Genomic DNA, 19,902 nt, shown 5'->3' on the forward strand with positions numbered 1-19,902 from the left:
AGTGGCATTCTTCTCACAGCTCTACTAGCCAATGTGCCAGTGGACTCTGTGTGGGGGCTCACACCGCACTTTTCCCTACTGCGCTACCTCAACATAGGTTCTCTATGAGGGCTCCAATTCTGCAGAAAACTTCTGCCTGGACATCCAGGCATTTCCATACATCCTCTGAAATCTAGGCAGAGGTTCCCAAACCTCAGTTCTTGACTTCTGTGTACCCATAGGCCCAATACCACATATAAACTGCCAAGGCTTGGGGCCTGCACCCTCTGAAGCAACTGCCTGAGCTGTACATTGGCCTCTTTTAGCCATGGTTGGGATGCAGGGCACCAAGTCCCAAGACTGGACAAAGCAGTAAGGCCCTGGTCCCTGATCGTGAAACCATTTATTTCCCCTAAGCCTCCAGACCTGTGATGGGAGGGGCTGCCATGAAGACCTGCAACATAACCTGAAGACATTTTCCCCATTGTCCTGGTGATTAAGATTTGGCTCCTTGTTACTTATGCAATTTTTCATAGCTGACTTGAATTTCTCCTCAGAAAATGGGTTTTTATTTTCCTCTTCATCGGGCTGAAAATTTTCCAAACTTTTATCCTCTGCTTCCCTTTTAAACATAAGTTCCAATTCCAAACCATATCTTTGTGAATGAATAAAACTGGATGCTTTTAAGAGCACCCAAGTCACATCTTGAACACTTTGGTGCTTAGAAACTTTTTCCACCAGATACTCTAAATAATTTCTCTCAAGTTCAAGGTTTCACAGATCTCTAGGGCAGGGGCAAAATGCTGCCATTCTCTTTGCTAATGCATAGCAAGAATCACCTTTGCTCCAGTTCCCAATAAGTACCTCATCTCTTTCCAGGACCACCTCAGCTTGGGCTTTATTGTCCATATCACTACTAGCATTTTGGTGAAAACCATTAAACAAATCTTTAGGAAGCTCCAAACTTTCCCTCATCTTCCTGTTTTCTGAGCCCTTCAAGTCTCTAGGAAGTTCCAAACTTTCCCACATTTACCTGTTTTCTTCTGAGCCCTCCAAACTGTTCCAGCCTCTGCTTGTTACCGAATTCCAAAGTCACTTCCACATTTTTAGCTATCCTTACAACAGTACCCCATTCTACTGGTACCAATTTACTGTATTAGTGCATTCTCATGCTGCTATAAGGACATACCCAAGACTGGGTAATTTATTAAGAAAAAGAGTTTTGATGGACTCACAATTCCACATGGCTGGGCAGGCCTCACAATCATGGTGGAAGGTGAAGGAGGAGCAAAGGCACATCTTACATGGTGGCAGGCAAGAGAGCATGTGCAGGGGAACTGCCCTTTAGAAAACCACCAGATCTCAGCCAGGCGTGGTGGCTCACACCTGTAATCCTAGCACTTTAGGAGGCTGAGGTGGGTGGATTGCCTGAGCTCAGGAGTTCGAGACCAGCCTGGGAAACATGGTGAAACCCTGTCTTTACTAAAATAGAAAAAATTAGCCAGGTGTGGCGACACGCACCTATAGTCCCAGCTACTCAGGAGGCTGAGGCAGGAGAATTGCTTGAACCCAGGAGGCAGAGGTTGCAGTGAGCCGAGATCATGCCACTGCACTCCAGCCTGGGTGACAGAGTGAAACTCTCAAAAAAAAAAAAAAAAAAAAAAAAACAGATCTCATGAGACATATTCACTATCTTCACTATCATGAGAATAGCATGGGAAAATTGCCCCCATTATTTAATTACCTCCTACCAGGTCCCTCCCATGAGACGTAAGGATTATGGGAGCTACAGTTCAAGACGAGATTTGGGTGGGAACACACCCAAACTATATTATTTGCCATGGCTATTTGGGATCTTTTGTGGTTCCATATAAATTTTAGGACTTTTTTTTCTATTTCTGTGAAGGATGTCATTGGTATTTTGTTGATTTTTATTTTAAATTTTAAAATTCTTTCATTTATATAAATTCATGGGGTACAATTGCTACTATATCTACTTATAGTGAGAACATGTGATATTTGTCTTTCTGTGTCTGCCTTCTTTCATTTAAAATGATTACCTCCAGTTCCATCCATGTTGCTGCAAAAGACATGATTTCATTCTTTTTTATGGCCAAATAGTATTCCATTGTATATATATACACCATATTTTCTTTATCTAATCATCCACTGATGGACATTTAGGTTGATTCCATATCTTAGCTATTGTGAATAGTGCTGTGATAAGCATGCAAGAGCAGATATCTTTTTGGTTTACTGATTTCTTTTCCTTTTGGAAGATACCCAGTAGTGGAATTGCTGGATCTAATGGTAGTTCTATTTTTAGTTCTTTGAAATATCGCCATACCGTTTTCCATAGAGGTTGTACTAATTTACATTCCTACCAACAGTGTTTAAGAGTTTCCTCATCTCCATATCCTCACCAACATCTCTTATTTTTTGACTTTTTAATAGTAGCCGTTCTGACTGGTGTAAGATGATATTACATTGTGGTTTTAATTTGCATTTCTCTAGTGATTAGTGATGTTGAGTATTTTTAAAATATATCTGTTGCCTATTTGTCTTCTTTTGGAAAATGTTTATATCCTTTGCCCACTTTTTAAAAAAATTTAAATTTTAACTTTTGGGATACATGTGCAGGATGTGCAGGTTTGTTGCATAGTAAACATCCGCCATGGTGGTTTGCTGCACCTATCAACCCATCACCCAGGTATTAAGCCCTGCATGCATTAGCTATTTATCCTGATGCTCTCCCTCCTCCAAACCCCGAAAGGCCCCAGTGTTTGTTGTTCCCTTCCCTGTGTTCATGTATTCTCATTGTTTGGCTCCTACTTATAAGTAAGAACATGTGGTGTTTGGTTTTCTGTTCCTGCGTTAGTTTTTGCCCACTTTTTAATAGGATTATTTGTCTTCTGTTTTTGTTGAGTTGCTTGAGTTCCTTGTATATTCTGGGTATTAGACTCTTGTTGGATGCGTATTTTGCAAATATTTTCTCCCATTCTACAAGTTGTCTCTTCACTCTGTTATTTTTTTGCTGTGCAGAAGCTTTTTAGTTTAAGTCCCATTTGTCTATTCTAGTTATTGTTGCCTGTACTTTTGAGGTCTTAGTCATGAATTCTTTGCCTAGACCACATTGTCGTTGGTATTTTGATAGGGATAACATTGACTCTGTAAATTGCTTTGGGTGGTATTTGTCATTGTAACAATATTCTTCCAATTCAGGAACATGAAATATTGTTCCATTTTTGTGGGTCCTTTTTAATTTCTTTAATCAGCATTTTATATTTTTTGTTGTATTGAGCTTTCATTTCTTTGGATAAATTAATTCCTAGGTATTTTGCATTCTTTGTAGCTGTTAAAATAGGATTATTTTCTTGATTTCCTTTTCAGATTGTTGTTGGTATATACAAATCCTACTGATATTTGTATGTTCATCCCGAAACTTCATTGAATTTTTTTGTAGCACAGACAACAAAAACAAACGTTTTCTGACAGAGTTTTTAGGTTTTTCTAAGTATAAGATCACGTCTACAAACAAAGCTAATTTGACTTCTTCCATTCTAGTTTGGTTACCCCTAATTTCTTTCTTTTGCCTAATCACTCTGGCCAGGACTTCTAGTATTAGGTTGAATAAAAGTGGTTAAAGTAGGCATCCTTGCCTTGTTTTAGTCCTTAGAGGAATGGCCTTCAATTTTTCCCTGTTCAGTATAATATTAGCGGTGAGTTTGTTGTATATGGCTCTCATTATGTTGAGGTATATTCCTGCAATGCCCAATTTGTTGAGGGTTTTTATAATAAAAGGATGTTGAATTTTATAGAATGCTTTCTGGCATCTATTTAAATGATCATATAGTTTTCGTTTTTGGTTCTGTTACTGTGATGTGTCACATTTATTGATTTGCATATGTTAAACTATCCTTGCATCCCTGGGATGAATCCCACTTAATTGTTGTGAATGATCTTTTAATGTGTTGTTGAATTTGGTTTGCTAGTATTTTGTTGATAATTTTTGCATCTATGTTTGTCAGGGATATTGGTGTATAGTGTTCTTTTTTTGTTGTGTTCTTATCTGGGTTTGACATCAGGGTAATGCTGGCCCCATGGAATGAGTTTAGAAGTATTCACATTGCTTCAATTTTCTTTGACGAGTTTCAGTAGAATTGGTATTATTTATTTAAATGTTTGGTAGAATTCAGCAGTGAGGCCATCATGTTGTGGGCTTTTCATAAACAGAAGACTCCTTTTTTTCTTTTTTTTTTTTCTTTTTTTTTTTTTTTTACAGGTTTCACCTCATAACTCACTATTGATTAGTTGAGGTTTTCTATTTCATCATAAACCATGAATCTTGGTAGGTTTTAGGTGTCCAGGAATTCACCCACTTCTTCTAGGTTTTCTAATTTGTTAGTGTATAGTTGTTCATAATAATCTATAATGATTCTTTGTATGTCTGTGGTCTCAATTGTTATGTTTCCTTTTTTTAAGTCTGATTTTATTTACTTAGGTCTTTTTTTTTCTTGGTTAGTCTAGCTAAGGATTTGTAAATTTTGTTTTTCTTGCCAAAAAAACAACTTTTTGTTTTGTTGATCTTCTGTGTTTTTTTAGCCTCAATTTCATTTTTTTCCTGCTCTGATCTTTATGATTTCTTTCCTTCTACTAACTTGGGATTTAGTTTGTTACTGCTTTTCCAGCTCCTTGAGGGGCATCATTAGGTTGTTAATTTGAAATCTTTCTACTTTTTTGATACAGGCATTTATTTCTATAAATGTTTCTCTTAGAATTGCTTTTGCTGAATACCATAGATTTGGGTATGTTGTATTTCCATTTTTATTTGTTTTAAGAAATTTAAAAATTTCCTTTGTAATTTCTTCATTGATTCCTTCAAGAGCATGTTGTTTAATTTCCGTGTGTTTGTGTAGTTTATGAGGATTCCCTTGTTATTGATTTCTAGTTTTATTTCATTGTGGTCAGAAAAGATACTTGATATGATTTCTACTGTTTTGAATTTGCTTTTTTTAATTATACTTTAAGTTTTAGGGTACATGTGCACAACATGCAGGTTTGTTACATATGTATACATGTGCCATGTTGGTGTGCTGCACCCATTAACTTGTCATTTAACATTAGGTATATCTCCTAATGCTATCCCTCCCCCCTCCCCACACCCCACAACAGGCCTCAGTGTGTGATTTTCCCATTCCTGTGTCCATGTGTTCTCATTGTTCAATTCCCACCTATAAGTGAGAACATGCGGTGTTTGGTTTTTTGTCCTTGCGATAGTTTGCTGAGAATGATGGTTTCCAGCTTCATCCATGTCCCAACAAAGGACATGAACTCGTCCTTCTTTATGGCTGCATAGTATTCCATGGTGTATATGTGCCACATTTTCTTAATCCAGTCTATCATTGTTGGACATTTGGGTTGGTTCCAAGTCTTTGCTATTGTGAATAGTGCTGGAATAAACATATGTGTGCATATGTCCTTATAGCAGCATGATTTATAATCCTTTGGGTATATACCCAGTAATGGGATGGCTGGGTCAAATGGTATTTCTAGTTCTAGACCCCTGAAGAATTGCCACACTGACTTCCACAATGGTTGAACTAGTTTACAGTCCCACCAACAGTGTAAAAGTGTTCCTACATCTCCACGTCCTCTCCAGCACCTGTTGTTTCCTGACTTTTTAATGATTGCCATTCTAACTGGTGTGAGATAGTATCTCATTGTGGTCTTGATTTGCATTTCTCTGATGGCCAGTGATGGCGAGCATTTTTTCATGTGTCTGTTGGCTGCATAAATGTCTTCTTTTGAGAAGTGTCTGTTCATATCCTTTGCCCACTTTTTGATGGGGTTGTTTGTTTTTTTCTTGTAAATTTGTTTGAGTTCTTTGTAGATTCTGGATATTAGCCCTTTGTCAGATGAGTAGATTGCAAAAATTTTCTCCCATTCTGTAGGTTGCCTGTTCACTCTGATGGTAGTTTCTTTTGCTGTGCAGAAGCTCTTTAGTTTAATTAGCTCCCATTTGTCAATTTTGGCTTTTGTTGCCATTGCTTTTTGGTGTTTTAGGCATGAAGCCCTTGCCCATGCCTATGACCTGAATGGTATTGCCTAGATTTTCTTCTAGGGTTTTTATGGTTTTGGGTCTAACATGTAAGTCTTTAATCCATCTTGAATTAATTTTTTTATAAGGTGTAAGGAAGGGATCCAGTTTCAGCTTTCTGCATATGGCTAGCCAGTTTTCCCAGCACCATTTATTAAATAGGGGATCCTTCCCCCATTTCTTGTTTTTGTCAGGTTTGTCAAAGATCAGATGGTTGTAGATGTGCGGTGTTATTTCTGAAGGCTCTGTTCTGTTCCATTGATCTATATCTCTGTTTTGGTACCAGTACCATACTGTTTTGGTTACTGTAGCCTTGTAGTATAGGTTGAAGTCAGGTAGTGTGATGCCTCCAGCTTTGTTCTTTTGGCTTAGGATTGACTTGGCAATGTGGGCTCTTTTTTGGTTCCATATGAACTTTAAAATAGTTTTTTCCTATTCTGTGAAGAAAGTCTTTGGTAGGTTGATGGGGATGGCATTGAATCTATAAATTACCTTGGGCAGTATGGCCATTTTCACAATATTGATTCTTCCTACCCATGAGCATGGAATGTTCTTCCATTTGTTTGCATCCTCTTTTATTTCCTTGAGCAGTGGTTTGTAGTTCTCCTTGAAGAGGGCCTTCACATCCCCTGTAAGTTGGATTCCTAGGTATTTTATTCTCTTTGAAGCAATTGTGAATGGGAGTTCACTCATGATTTGGCTCTCTGTTTGTCTTTATTGGTGTATAAGAATGCTTGTGATTTTTCACAATGATTTTGTATCCTGAGACTTTGCTGAAGTTGCTTATCAGCTTAAGGAGATTTTGGGCCGAGATGATGGGGTTTTCTAGATATACAATCATGTCATCTGCAAACAGAGACAATTTGACTTCCTCTTTTCCTAATTGAATACCCTTTATTTCCTTCTCCTGCCTGATTTCCCTGGCCAGAACTTCCAACACTATGTTGAATAGGAGTGGTGAGAGAGGGCGTCCCTGTCTTGTGCCAGTTTTCAAAGGGAACGCTTCCAGTTTTTGCCCATTCCGTATGATATTGGCTGTGGGTTTGTCATAGATAGCTCTTATTATTTTGAGATACATCCCATCAATACGTAATTTATTGAGAGTTTTTAGCATGAAGCATAGTTGAATTTTGTCAAAGGCCTTTTCTGCATCTATTGGGATAATCATGTGGTTTTTGTTGTTGGTTCTGTTTATATGCTGGATTACGTTTATTGATTTGCATCTGTTGAACCAGCCTTGCATCCCGGGGATGAAGCCCACTTGATCATGGTGGATAATCTTTTTGATGTGCTGCTGGATTTGGTTTGCCAGTATTTTATTGAGGATTTTTGCATCAGTGTTCATCAGGGATATTGGTCTAAAATTCTCTTTTTTTGTTGAGTCCCTGCCAGGTTTTGGTATCAGGATGATGCTGGCCTCATAAAATGAGTTAGGGAGGATTCCCTCTTTTTCTATTGATTGGAATAGTTTCCGAAGGAATGGTACCAGCTCCTCCTTGTACCTCTGGTAGAATTTGGCTGTGCATCCATCTGGTCCTGGACTTTTTTTGGTTGGTAAGCTATTAATTATTGTCTCAATTTCAGAGCCTGTTATTAGTCTATTCAGAGATTCAACTTCTTCCTGGTTTAGTCTTCGGAGGGTGTATGTGTCGAGGAATTTATTCATTTCTTCTAGATTTTTCTAGTTTATTTGCATAGAGGTGTTTATAGTATTCTCTGATGGTAGTTTGTATTTCTGTGGGATTGGTGGTGATATCCCCTTTATCATTTTTTATTGTGTCTATTTGATTCTTCTCTCTTTTCTTCTTTATTAGTCTTGATAGTGGTCTATCAATTTTGTTGATCTTTTCAAAAAACCAGCTCCTGGATTCATTGATTTTTTTGAAGGGTTTTTTGTATCTCTCTCTCCTTCAGTTCTGCTCTGATCTTAGTTATTTCTTGCCTTTTGCTAGCTTTTGAATGTGTTTGCTTTTGCTTCTCTAGTTCTTTTAATTGTGATGTTAAGGTGTCAATTTTAGATCTTTCCTGCTTTCTCTTATGAGCATTTAGTGGTATAAATTTCCCTCTATGCACTGCTTTGAATGTGTCCCAGAGATTCTGGTATGTTGTGTCTTTGTTCTCGTCGGTTTCAAAGAACATCTGTATTTCTGCCTCCATTTCCTTATGTACCCAGTAGTCATTCATGGCAGGTTGTTCAGTTTCCATGTAGTTGAGCGGTTTTGAGTGAGTTTCTTAATCCTGAGTTCTAGTTTGATTGCACTGTGGTCTGAGAGACAGTTTGTTATAATTTCTATTCTTTTACATTTGCTGAGGAGTGCTTTACTTCCAAGTATGTGGTCAATTTTGGAATAGGTGTGGTATGGTGCTGAAAAGAATGTATATTCTGTTGATTTGGGGTGAAGAATTCTGTAGATGTCTGTTAGGTCTGCTTGGTGCAGAGCTGAGTTCAATTCCTGGATATCCTTGTTAACTTTCTGTCTCGTTGATCTGTGTAATGTTGACAGTGGGGTGTTAAAGTCTACCATTATTATTGTGTGGGAGTCTAAATCTCTTTGTAGGTCTCTTAGGACTTGCTTTATGAATCTGGGTGCTCCTGTATTGGGTGCATATATATTTAGGATAGTTAGCTCTTCTTGTTGAATTGATCCCTTTACCTTTATGTAATGGCTTTCCTGTCTCTTTCGATCTTTGTTGGTTTAAAGTCTGTTTTATCAGAGACTAGGATTGCAACCCCTGCCTTTTTTTGTTTTCCATTTGCTTGGTAGATCTTCCTCCATCCCTTTATTTTGAGCCTATGTGTGTCTCTGCATGTGAGATGGGTTTCCTAAATACAGCACACTGATGGGTCTTGACTGTATCCCATTTGCCAATCTGTGTTTTTTAATTGGAGCATTTAGCCCATTTACATTTAAGGTTAATATTGTTATGTGTGAATTTGATCCTGTCATTATGATGTTAGCTGGTTATTCTGCTCATTAGTTGATGCAGTTTCTTCCTATCATCAGTGGTCTTTACAATTTGGCATGTTTTTTCAGTGGCTGGTACTGGTTGTTCCTTTCCATGTTTAGTGCTTCCTTCAGGAGCTCTTGTATGGCAGGCCTGGTGGTGGCAAAATCTCTCAGCATTTACTTGTCTGTAAAGTATTTTATTTCTCCTTCACTTAGGAAGGTTAGTTTGGCTGGATATGAAATTCTGGGTTGAAAATTCTTTTCTTTAGGAATGTTGAGTATCAGCCCCCACTCTCTTCTGGCTTGTAGAGTTTCTGCTGAGAGATCAGCTGTTAGTCTGATGGGCTTCCTGTTGTGGGTAACCCGACCTTTCTCTCTGGCTGCCCTTAATATTTTTTCCTTCATTTCAACTTTGGTGAATCTGACAATTATGTGTCTTGGAGTTGCTCTTCTTGAGGAGTATCTTTGTGGTGTTCTCTGTATTTCCTGAATCTGAATGTTGGCCTGCCTTGCTAGATTGGGGAAGTTCTCCTGGATAATATCCTGCAGAGTGTTTTCCGACTTGGTTCCATTCTCCCCGTCACTTTCAGGTACACCAATCAGACGTAGATTTGGTCTTTTCCCATAGTCCCATATTTCTTGGAGGCTTTGTTCATTTCTTTTTATCCTTTTTTCCGTAAACTTCTCTTCTTGTTTCATTTCATTCATTTGATCTTCCAACACTGATACCCTTTTTTCCAGTTGATCGAATTGGCTACTGAGGCTTGTGCATTCGTCTCATAGTTCTTGTGCCATGTTTTTCAGCTCCCTCAGGTCCTTTAAGGACTTCTCTGCATTGGTTGTTCTAGTTAGCCATTCATCTAATCTTTTTTCAAGGTTTTTAACTTCTTTGCCATGGGTTGGAACTTCCTCCTTTAGCTCAGAGAAGTTTGATCATCTGAAGCCTTCTTCTCTCAACTCGTCAAAGTCATGCTTCGTCCAGCTTTGTTCCATTGCTGGTGAGGAGCTGCATTCCTTTGGAGGAGGAGAGGCGCTCTGATTTTTAGAGTTCCCTGTGTTTCTGCTCTGTTTTTTCCCTATCTTTGTGGTTTTATCTACCTTTGGTCTTTGATGTTGGTGACGTACAGATGGGGTTTTGGTGTGGATGTCCTTTCTGTTTGTTAGTTTTCCTTCTAACAGTCAGGACCCTCAGCTGCAGGTCTGTTGGAGTTTGCTGGAGGTCCACTCCAGACCCCGTTTGCCTGGGTATCAGCAGCGGAGGCTGCAGAACAGCGGATATTGGTGAACAGCAAATGTTGCTGCCTGATCGTTCCTCTGGAAGTTTTGTCTCAGAGGAGTACCTGGCTGTGTGAGGTGTCAGTCTGCCCCTACTGTGGGGTGCCTCCCAGTTAGGCTACTTGGGGTTCAGGGACCCACTTGAGGAGGCAGTCTCTCTCTTCTCAGATCTCAAGCTGCGTGCTGGGAGAACCACTACTCTCTTCAAAGCTGTCAGAGAGGGACATTTAAGTCTGCAGAGGTTTCTGCTGCCTTTTGTTTGGCTATGTCCTGCCCACAGAGGTGGAGTCTACAGAGGCAGGCAGGCCTCCTTGAGCTGAGGTGGGTTCCACCAAGTTCCAGCTTCCCAGCTGCTTTGTTTACCTACTCAAGTCTCAGCAGTGGCGTGTGCCCCTCCCCCATCCTTGCTGCCACCTTGCAGTTTGATCTCAGACTGTTGTGCTAGCAATGAGCGAGGCTCCATGGGTGTAGGACCCTCTGAGCCACGTGCGGGATACAATCTCCTGGTGTGCTGTTTGCCAAGACCATTAGAAAAGTGCAGTATTAGGGTGGGAGTGACCGGATTTTCCAGGTGCCCTCTGTCACCCCTTTCCTTGGCTAGGAAAGGGAATTCCCTGACCCCTTGCACTTTCTGGGTGAGGTGATGCCTCGCCCTGCTTTGGCTCATGCTTGGTGCACTGCACCCACTGTCCTGCATCCACTTTCTGACACTCCCCTGTGAGATGAACTCAGTACCTCAGTTGGAAAAGCAGAAATCATTCGTCTTCTGCATCGCTCATGCTGGGAGCTGTAGACTGGAGCTGTTCCTATTCGGCCATCTTGGCTTCACCCTGTTTTGAATTTGTTGAGGCTTGTTTTGTGGCCTAAGATATGGTCTATTTTGGAGAAAGTTTTATATGCTGATGAATAGAATGTGTATTCTGCTGCAGTGGGCAAAATGCTATAAATGTCAGTTAGGCCTGTTTGGTCTAGTGTGTAGTTTAACTTTGATGGTTCTTTATTGATATTTTTGTCTGGACAACGTCTCCATTACTGAGAGAAGGCTGTTGAAGTCTCCTACTATTATTGTATTGCAGTCTATTTCTCCCTTAGGTCTATTAATTTTTGGTTATATATTTCAGTGTTCAAATGTTGGGCACATAGATATTTATAATTGTTATATCCTCTTGCTGAATTGACCCCTTTATTATTATATAGTGACCTTCATTGTCTTTTTGTGGCCTCTGACTTGTAGTCTATTTTTATATTATAGGAACTCTTGCTCTTTTTGGTTTCTGCATGCATGGAATATCTTTTTCTATCCCTTCACTTTCAGTCTATGTGTGTCTTTATAGGTGAAGTGGGTTTCTTGTAGGCAGCATATAGTTAGGTCTTGTTTCTTTATCCATTCAGCCACTCAGTATCTTTTAATTAGAGAATTGAGTCCATTTGCATTTAGTGTTATTGATAAGTAAAGACTTACTACTGCTATTTTGTTGCTTGTTTTATAATTGTTTTTATAACATCACTTCTGTTCTTACTGTCGTCTTTTATGGTTAAGTGATTTTCTCTGGAAATTTTGTTTTATTGCTTTTTATGGAGTCTAATGTAGGTTTTTGCATTGTGGTTACCATGAGAATTACAAAAGCATCTTATAGATATAGCAAACTATTTTAAAGAGATGACAACCTAACTTAGATCATAAATTTAAAAAAACATAATTGAAGAAAAAAATTTTAAAAAACCATCTACGACAGAGGTGTCCAATCTTTTGGCTTCCCTGGGCTGCACTGGAAGAACTGTCTTGAGCTACACATAAAATACAGTAACACTAACCGATAGCTGATGACCTAAAAAAAAAAAAGTCACAAAAAAATCCCATAATGTTTTAAGAAAGTTTACAAATTTGTGTTGGGCCGCATTCAAAGCTGTCCTGAGCTGCATGCAGCCTGTGGGCCACAGGTTGTACAAGCTTGATCTACACTTTAACGCCATCCCCTGCATTTTGAATTTTTGTTGTTTTAATGTACATATTTTTATATTGCCTATATCTTAAGTTGATGTAGCTTTTATTGTTTTTGATAGAATTACCTTTTAGGTTTTATAGTAGAGTTATGAATGGATTGCATACCACCATTAAAGTATTAGAGTATTCTGAGTTTTTCCATGTGCTTATTTTTACCAGTGGGTTTTATACCTTAAAAAATTTTTTTGGTTAATGTTTTCTGTTTTTAGGTTGAAGTACTTCCTTTGGCATGTCTAACAAGACAGGTCTGCTTGTGGTGAATTCTCTTAGCTTTTATTTGTCTAGGAAAGACTTTATCTCTTCTTTATATTTGAAGGATAGCTTTGCTGCGTGCAGCATTCTTAGATGCCAAGGTTCTTTTCTTGAGCACTTTGAAAATGTCATCCCACTCACTTTTTAGTGTGGTTTCTGTTGAGAAGTGTGGTGCCAGATGAATTGGAAGTGCTTTATTGTTATTTGCTTTCTTTTGTTTGCTGCTTTTATGATGCTCTCTTTGTCCTTGACTTTTTAGGGTTTGCTTATTATATTCCTTGGGGTAGTCTTTTTTTTTTTTTAAGATGGAGTTTTGTTCTTGTTGCCCAGGCTAGAGTGCAAGGGCATGATCTTGGCTCACTGCAACCTCTGCCTCCTGGATTCAAGTGACTCTTCTGTCTTGGCCTCCCACGTACCTGGGACTACAAGTTCATGCCACCACAGCTGGCTAATTTTTGTATTTTTATTAGAGACAGGGTTTCACCATGTTGGCCAGGCTGGTCTTGAACTCCTGACCTCAGGTGATCTGCCTGCCTTGGCCTCCCAAAGTGCTGGGATTACAGGTGTGAGCCACTGTGCCCAACTGGGGTAGTCTTATTTGGGTCAAATCTGTTTGGTTTTCTTTCTGATCTTCCTATACCTAGATATTTATATCTCTTCCAAATTTTGGAAAGTTTTGAATAAGCTTTCTACCCCTTGTTCTTTCTCTCTTTTGAACGTTAATACTTCTTATATCTGGTCTTTTAAGGTAATTTTCTATATCTTGTAGGTGTTCATTTATTTTTATTCTGTCTTCTCTTTTCTCCTCTGTGTGTTTTCAAATAGCCTGTCTTCAAGCTCACCAATTCTTTCCTCTGCTTGATCTATTCTTCTGTTGAAACCCTCAAATGAATTTTTCAGTTTAGTAAGTATATTTCTCAGTTCCAAGATTTCTGTTTGATTTTTAAAATTAATCTCTTTGTTAAATTTTTCTAATAAATCTCTGGATTGCTTTCCTGCATTATCTTGAAGATCACTGAGTTTTGTTAAATGTTCTATTTTAATTCTTGGTCAAAGAGCTCATATATCACCATCTTGTTAAGGTCAGTCACTGGTTCCTTGCTTTGTCCATTTGAGTAGGTCATGGTTCTCTGTTTGCTGTTGTATCTTGTGGATGCACATCTATGTCTTTGCATTGAAAAATTAGTCATTTATTCTAGCCTTCTCTTTCTGGCTTGTTCTGGTTTTCATTGGACATGTTTGCCTAGAGATTCTTTGTAATTTATCTATTAAATCTGTTAAATTTCTTCCTTTTCTTTCGTTTTTTGTTTTTTATTTTTCCAGACTGATGCCTCTTTTTTTGGTACTAGATGACATTTTAAGCCCAGGTTTGATTGGCTTTAGTAACTGGAACACTAACAGTCTCAAACTGGGGAGGTCCCAAGGGGGATAACCCAGCAGTGTGGGAAGGCTGACTAGGGATTTGTGCCTCGGGGACCTGTGGCGTGAATCTCCTATAGCATGGAGCTGCTGAACAGCCACTCTGATTTCGTATATCCTTTGGCTGATTACAGAGCAAAGTTTCCAGGGCTGGAAATGGTAGTCTCACTTCTCCTTTCTCTCTCGGGCTGTCCTCGGGGATATTTCTCCCTTCTGGAACTCATGGAACTTCCTGTAGGTTGAGGAAGGATTAGGTCTCCTGCCAGGAAATCCAAGATGGTGGAGGAGTTGGTCGTCAACCTCAGTCTCACTTTTTTCCAGTGTAGAAACCATGAGTTGGAGGAAAATTTTCCATGTGCTCGGTACAAGGCAGATTGTAGTGTGAGGCATTGTGGATATGGAAGTCCAATTCTCTTACCATCCGTTTTTTGTTTGTTTGTTTGTTTTTGTTTGTTTGTTTGTTTGTTTGTTTTTTCCACTTCTCTGTGTCCCCAGGAACTGTCTCATCCTCATATTTGAGTTCTGGGATATTACTGGTGCTGATCTCAGTGCTTTTGGCTTTCTGTGGGTGGGGAAAGTAAAATCAGCTTGCTCCTTGGCTGCCATTTTGGAACCAGAAGTTTCTCATAAGATTTTGACTAATTAGGCCAGGTATGGTGGCTCACACTTGTAATCCCAGCACTTTAGGTGGCTGAGGCAGGCGGATCACTTGAGGTAAGGAGTTCAAGATCAGCCTGGTGATCATTGTGAAATCCTGTCTCTACTAAAAATACAGAAATTAGCCTAGCCTGTTGGTGGCAGACTGTAATCCAAGCTACCTGGGATGCTGAGGCAGGAGAATCGCTTGAACCTGGGAGGTGGGGGTTGCAGTGAGCTGAGATCATGCCACTGCACTCCAGCTGAGGTGAAACAGTGAGACTCCATCTCAAAAAAAAAAAAAAAAAGATTTTAACTGCCAGTAGATAACAGAAATTGTATTAAGACTATTTGACAAAATAACTAAATGACTATGATATATTCTATAATTAGAACATAAGCTGTCATTTTAATAGATCAGGAATAGATTGTTTTCATTAAATAAATATTCTAGTTAACATTTGGCTCTCACTTGGAAGAGCAGGATTGCAAGTTTTCTAGAAATCATAGTCAATTCAAATATACCAATTCCAAAACCATATTGAACAGTAGTTTTCCTCGGTTCAGAAGAAATTTTAGAACATGTAGACTCACAGCCTCACCATTATAAATGTGGGCTTTTATATTGCTGGAGACATAAAGAGAGGGGATAAAAATGAAAAGGAGATACAGATATGTCAGAGAAGCCCTTGGAAAACTGAGAGTTAAGCAATAAAAATCAACACAATTAGTAAGATTAGGTAGTAAAAATGGTGTCTAGGCCAGAAGTAGAAAAAGCCTCAAAATTCAGCTTAAATATAATCAATCATGTTAACATTTCTAGGAGAAGAAATCTATCAATTAGAAGAGAGTGATCAACATGAAACAGAAAACACTGCAGTGTCTATTCAGCACTGCTCAGATCATATGTAGAGGTTATTGAAGAAAAGGGCAAACTTTCAGATAAAAGAGGATTTTTCTGGTGATAGTTGACAGTAGTAGAATTATTAAAAATAAAAATTTAAGTAAAGTTTAAAAATTACAAGTCATACAGTTACCTCATGCTCTCACTTATATGTAGGATCTAAAAAAGTTGAACTCATAGAAGCAGAGAATAGACTAATAGTAGTTTCCAGAGGCTGGAATAGGGGTGGGAGTGGGGATTAGGGAGATGGTCAAAGGATACAAAATTTCAGTCAGGTACAAGGAATAATTCGAAGAGATCTGTGGAAAAACATGATGACTATAGTTAATAGTAATGGATTCTATTCTTGAAAATTTCTGAGAGTAGATTTTAAGTGTCCTTGCCACAATAAAGATAAGTATGTGAGGTAAAACATATGTTAATTACCTGGATTCAGCTATTCCACAGTGTATACATATTTCAAAATAACATGTTGTATACTATATTCATAGATATAGTCAATTTAAGCAATATATGGGAGTTTAAAAATAACATGTTGTATACTATATTCATAGATATAGTCCCACTTAAGCAATAAATGGGAGTTTAAAAATTACATTATAATTGGATTTTATAGGAGGCTTTATGAAAGAAGATGAAAACTGGAATTATTTTGATATTAATATGGGTTAATGCAAATAAAAATATAACAAGGTGGAAATTTTAGCTATACCTGCCCAGATATATTACATAGCCAATAAGATAGAGAAGATGGAGAGTACCTTGTTTCTGCATTCTTGGGATTTTAGTAGTGGAAGAGCCAAGGACACTGAAGGAAATAATGCAGAGGTGTTAGTTTCAGTGCATCACTTATCTAGGTAAATGTAACACCTAATTATATCCGAACAAGAATTATATTTAAGGGAAGTAATCAGGGTATCATGTATACTTGAACTGTTTTGGTCATAACCAGTGTCTAGAAATCAAGTGTTGGCAACTCTATGATGTCTACTTGTTAATATCTTTTGCTCAGGGGAAGTTCAAACTAGGATTTGGTAGGATACATTCTTCTAGTGGACTTTGTAATTGGCTTGGCATGGTAGCAATTGTACCAGTCATTCCTGATTCTTCTCTTCACTACTTGCTATTGTCCAGCAGAATAAGTCCATCCCCACAAGTGAGTGGAAGTTGAAATGGAAATTAAAAGTAGAAGTGAAGAGTTTGAATCATACATCTGATTCTCATTGCTTTAATTTCAGGTTCACCAAGCAACCTTTTCATTAATGTTCAGCTTCCCAGGGAGATTTGGCTGTTAGGGAAAGATTGTACTAGTCTTACTAATGTGAGAGTTTTAGTGCACATGACAGTTCAATTTATGATTATTGATGAATTCATTTTATATTTGTAGCATAGTGGTCATTAATCTAGTGACTTTCACATTTTAGCAGGCTTTCAGATCACCTGCATTATCTGAGTGTGTGCTTGGTTCATACCAAGCAAGTCTTGTTAAAACCAGATTGCTGGACTTTATCCCTAGAAATTGTACTTCACTAGGTCTGGGATGAAGCTGAAGAATTTGCATTTATACCAAATTCCCAGATGCTGCTTATGCTGCTGATTAAGGAACCACAATTTGAGAATCACTGGGGTAGTTTTTAAAACATTGACAAGATTTAGTTTCTGGCCCCACAATGCAGGGGACCAGATCCAAAACATTGGTAACTTCTCCTGGGTAGATGCCATCTTATGAATATTCCTGATGGCTAGTTAACTAGCCTGTCCCTGGACACTGTTCTACCTTGGGGAATATCTTCTAACCATTGATGAGAGTTGAGTTATTTATATTATCAATAAGCCAGATCTATCCTGATCTTATTAATATCAGAAACTATTTAATAAATTCCAGATTTCACCTTTATTACTTGCTGTTTTATGTCATAAGAGTAGGCAATCCTATTACTTTCTAAAAAATACAGTCTAGCTTTTTTCTGCAAGTTAATTACAATGTCTAAAATTAAAAGTGGTCTTTTCCAAAATAATGCCTTTCTTTCCACTTGAATTTTCATCAGTCTTTTGACTTTCCAGCATTCAAAGCAGATGCTATCACTTCTGCATCAATAAGAGCTGGTATCAGATGAAAGTTCCTTGCCCGTTTCAACCCACTTATTTTTCCAGCTCTTCACAAAGTTTTCCAATTGGTTGCAATTTTAAAATGCTGTCCTTGTCTCTATTTCTTCCCTCTCCTTGCTGGCAGTTATTGCTTGCCTGACATAAGCAATACTCAGTATATTTTGTCTTGACTGACAGAATCTGACCGAATAATTGTCTCTTTCCAAAGCTGGTTTGTCCTCGCAAATTTCTTTCACTGTTCTCTATCCCTTTGCTGTGGTCTGAATGTCTGTGTTTTCGCAAAATTTATATGTTAAAATTTTAACCTCCAAGGTGATGGTATTAAGAGGTGGGCCTTCTGAGAGGTGATAAGGTCATGAGAGCCCACTCTCGTGAATGTGATTAGTGCTCTTTAAGAGACTTGAAGGAGCTTATTCACCCCTTCTGTCACATGAGGCCACATCCAGAAGGTGCCTTCTAAGAGCCAGGAAACAGGTCCTCAACAGACACCAAATCTGCCAGCTGCTTGATCTGAGATTTCCCAGCCTCCAGAACTGTGAGAAATAAATGTTTGCTTTTTGAAGCCACCCAGTCTAAGCTATTTTGTTATAGCAGCCTAAATGGACTAAGGACGTCCTCCAAGCAAGTGATTCTTAACCTGTTAGAGTGGTGCTGTCCAGTAGAAATATAATTTGAGCCACAAATGCAAGCCACTTATATATTAATTAAAAATTTTCTAGTAGTCACATTAAAAGCTAAAAAGAAACATGTTAAAATGATTTTATAATACATTTTATTTAACCCAATATATCCAAAACATTCTAATTTCAGTATGTAATAAATATGGAGCTATTAATACCAAGCCTTCAAGCTTTGGTATGTTTGACACAGCACATCTTAATTTGTACTAGCCACATTTCAATAGCCACGTGTGGCTAGTGGCTTACATGTAGGACAGTGTGGTTTTAGAGCCTCTGCATTCTCAGAATTTATTCCTCCAGAGTAAAGCGGTGAAGTTCACAGTATTTGATAAACTCTTTCACGGGGTTCTTGGGACAGCCCCTGAAGCCCATTCTTGGAGCTCTGGTAAAGATTTCTTGCTCTTAAGATCCCTCAAGCTCCAAAAGGATACGATGCTCCTGTCTCCAGCAAACAACAATAAAGTAGCCTTTGCTTTTGTGGAAACATGTGGAGCATCCTGGCCGATGAGAGCATTAAAGTGTGATGCTTCTCCTCCTGCTTCTGGGGTCTCAGTGCTAGCACCCCAACACCATTACCCCCTACACTCTCCCTGTTCTTATTTCACCTACAATTGCTACAGATGTGGAGGAAAAAAGAAAAAAAAAAGAATAAAAAGAATTAGAATGAATAGAGACTTCTTGTTCTAGCCTGCCAGATTAACCAGCATGGCCTGTGCTAGGTGTTCTTTGTATTTGTGACAGGGGTTTATGGATAAGTAAGAAAGAGGATTTGTACTTAAATATCAGAAATATTCTAATGCTTGGCCGGTTATACTGTTCATGCTTTTATCTCTTACATTGTCCTTCTCCAAATCATTTGTCCTCTGGTGAATCTTGACAAAGCGCCGGCACAAAATTAACAGGCAAGCAAAGCCTGGATGAGCAAAATTGATTTGCCTATAATCTGTTTGTGAAGAGATCAGGACGTGGTTGGAGTGATTTTAATTTCAGAGCCCAAGTCGCTAGTCTGTCTTTTTGTCAGGCAATTAGTTCCACTGACTGGGCAAGAATGCCGTGATGCAAAGTGCCCAGAGGAACCAGGCAGATGGAAAAGGCATATCCTTCTTTTGTTCCTTGGAGCATTCCTCGTGCCAGGCTTCTTTTGTCTCATTTATTTTGGGTAAAATTCCCTGCTTGACACTAGGCTCTGTGACTTTGCTGGGGCACAGGGCTGTGAAATAAGCGACCAAACGGACAGGCCTGAGGGCCAAATCTGTAGGTGAAAGTTCTAGATGAGGACCTCGAGGGAGGTGAGCAGTAGAGGAAATTCTGACAGCAGTTACTACTGGCCTGTCCAGCTGTGCATTAAGATCTTTGCACATGGTATTTCATTTTATTTTTTTCAACAATCCCAAATGATACTAATATCCTTGTTTTGCTGCTAATGAGTGAGGGGCAGAGAGAGGTTACTCATTTGCCAAAGTTCCATCTCTAAGAAGTGCAGAGTCAAGGTCGAAGCATGGTGCTCTTCATCCCTGGACTGTGCTGGCCACTCAGGAACCTACAGAAGCCATCGTTTCCTGGACTTTGGGAAAGGAAAATGTGTGGATAAAGAGGCA

The sequence above is a fragment of the Pan troglodytes genome, chromosome 15 (assembly GCF_028858775.2).
Source record: "Pan troglodytes isolate AG18354 chromosome 15, NHGRI_mPanTro3-v2.0_pri, whole genome shotgun sequence".
NCBI classification, from domain to species: domain Eukaryota; kingdom Metazoa; phylum Chordata; class Mammalia; order Primates; family Hominidae; genus Pan; species Pan troglodytes.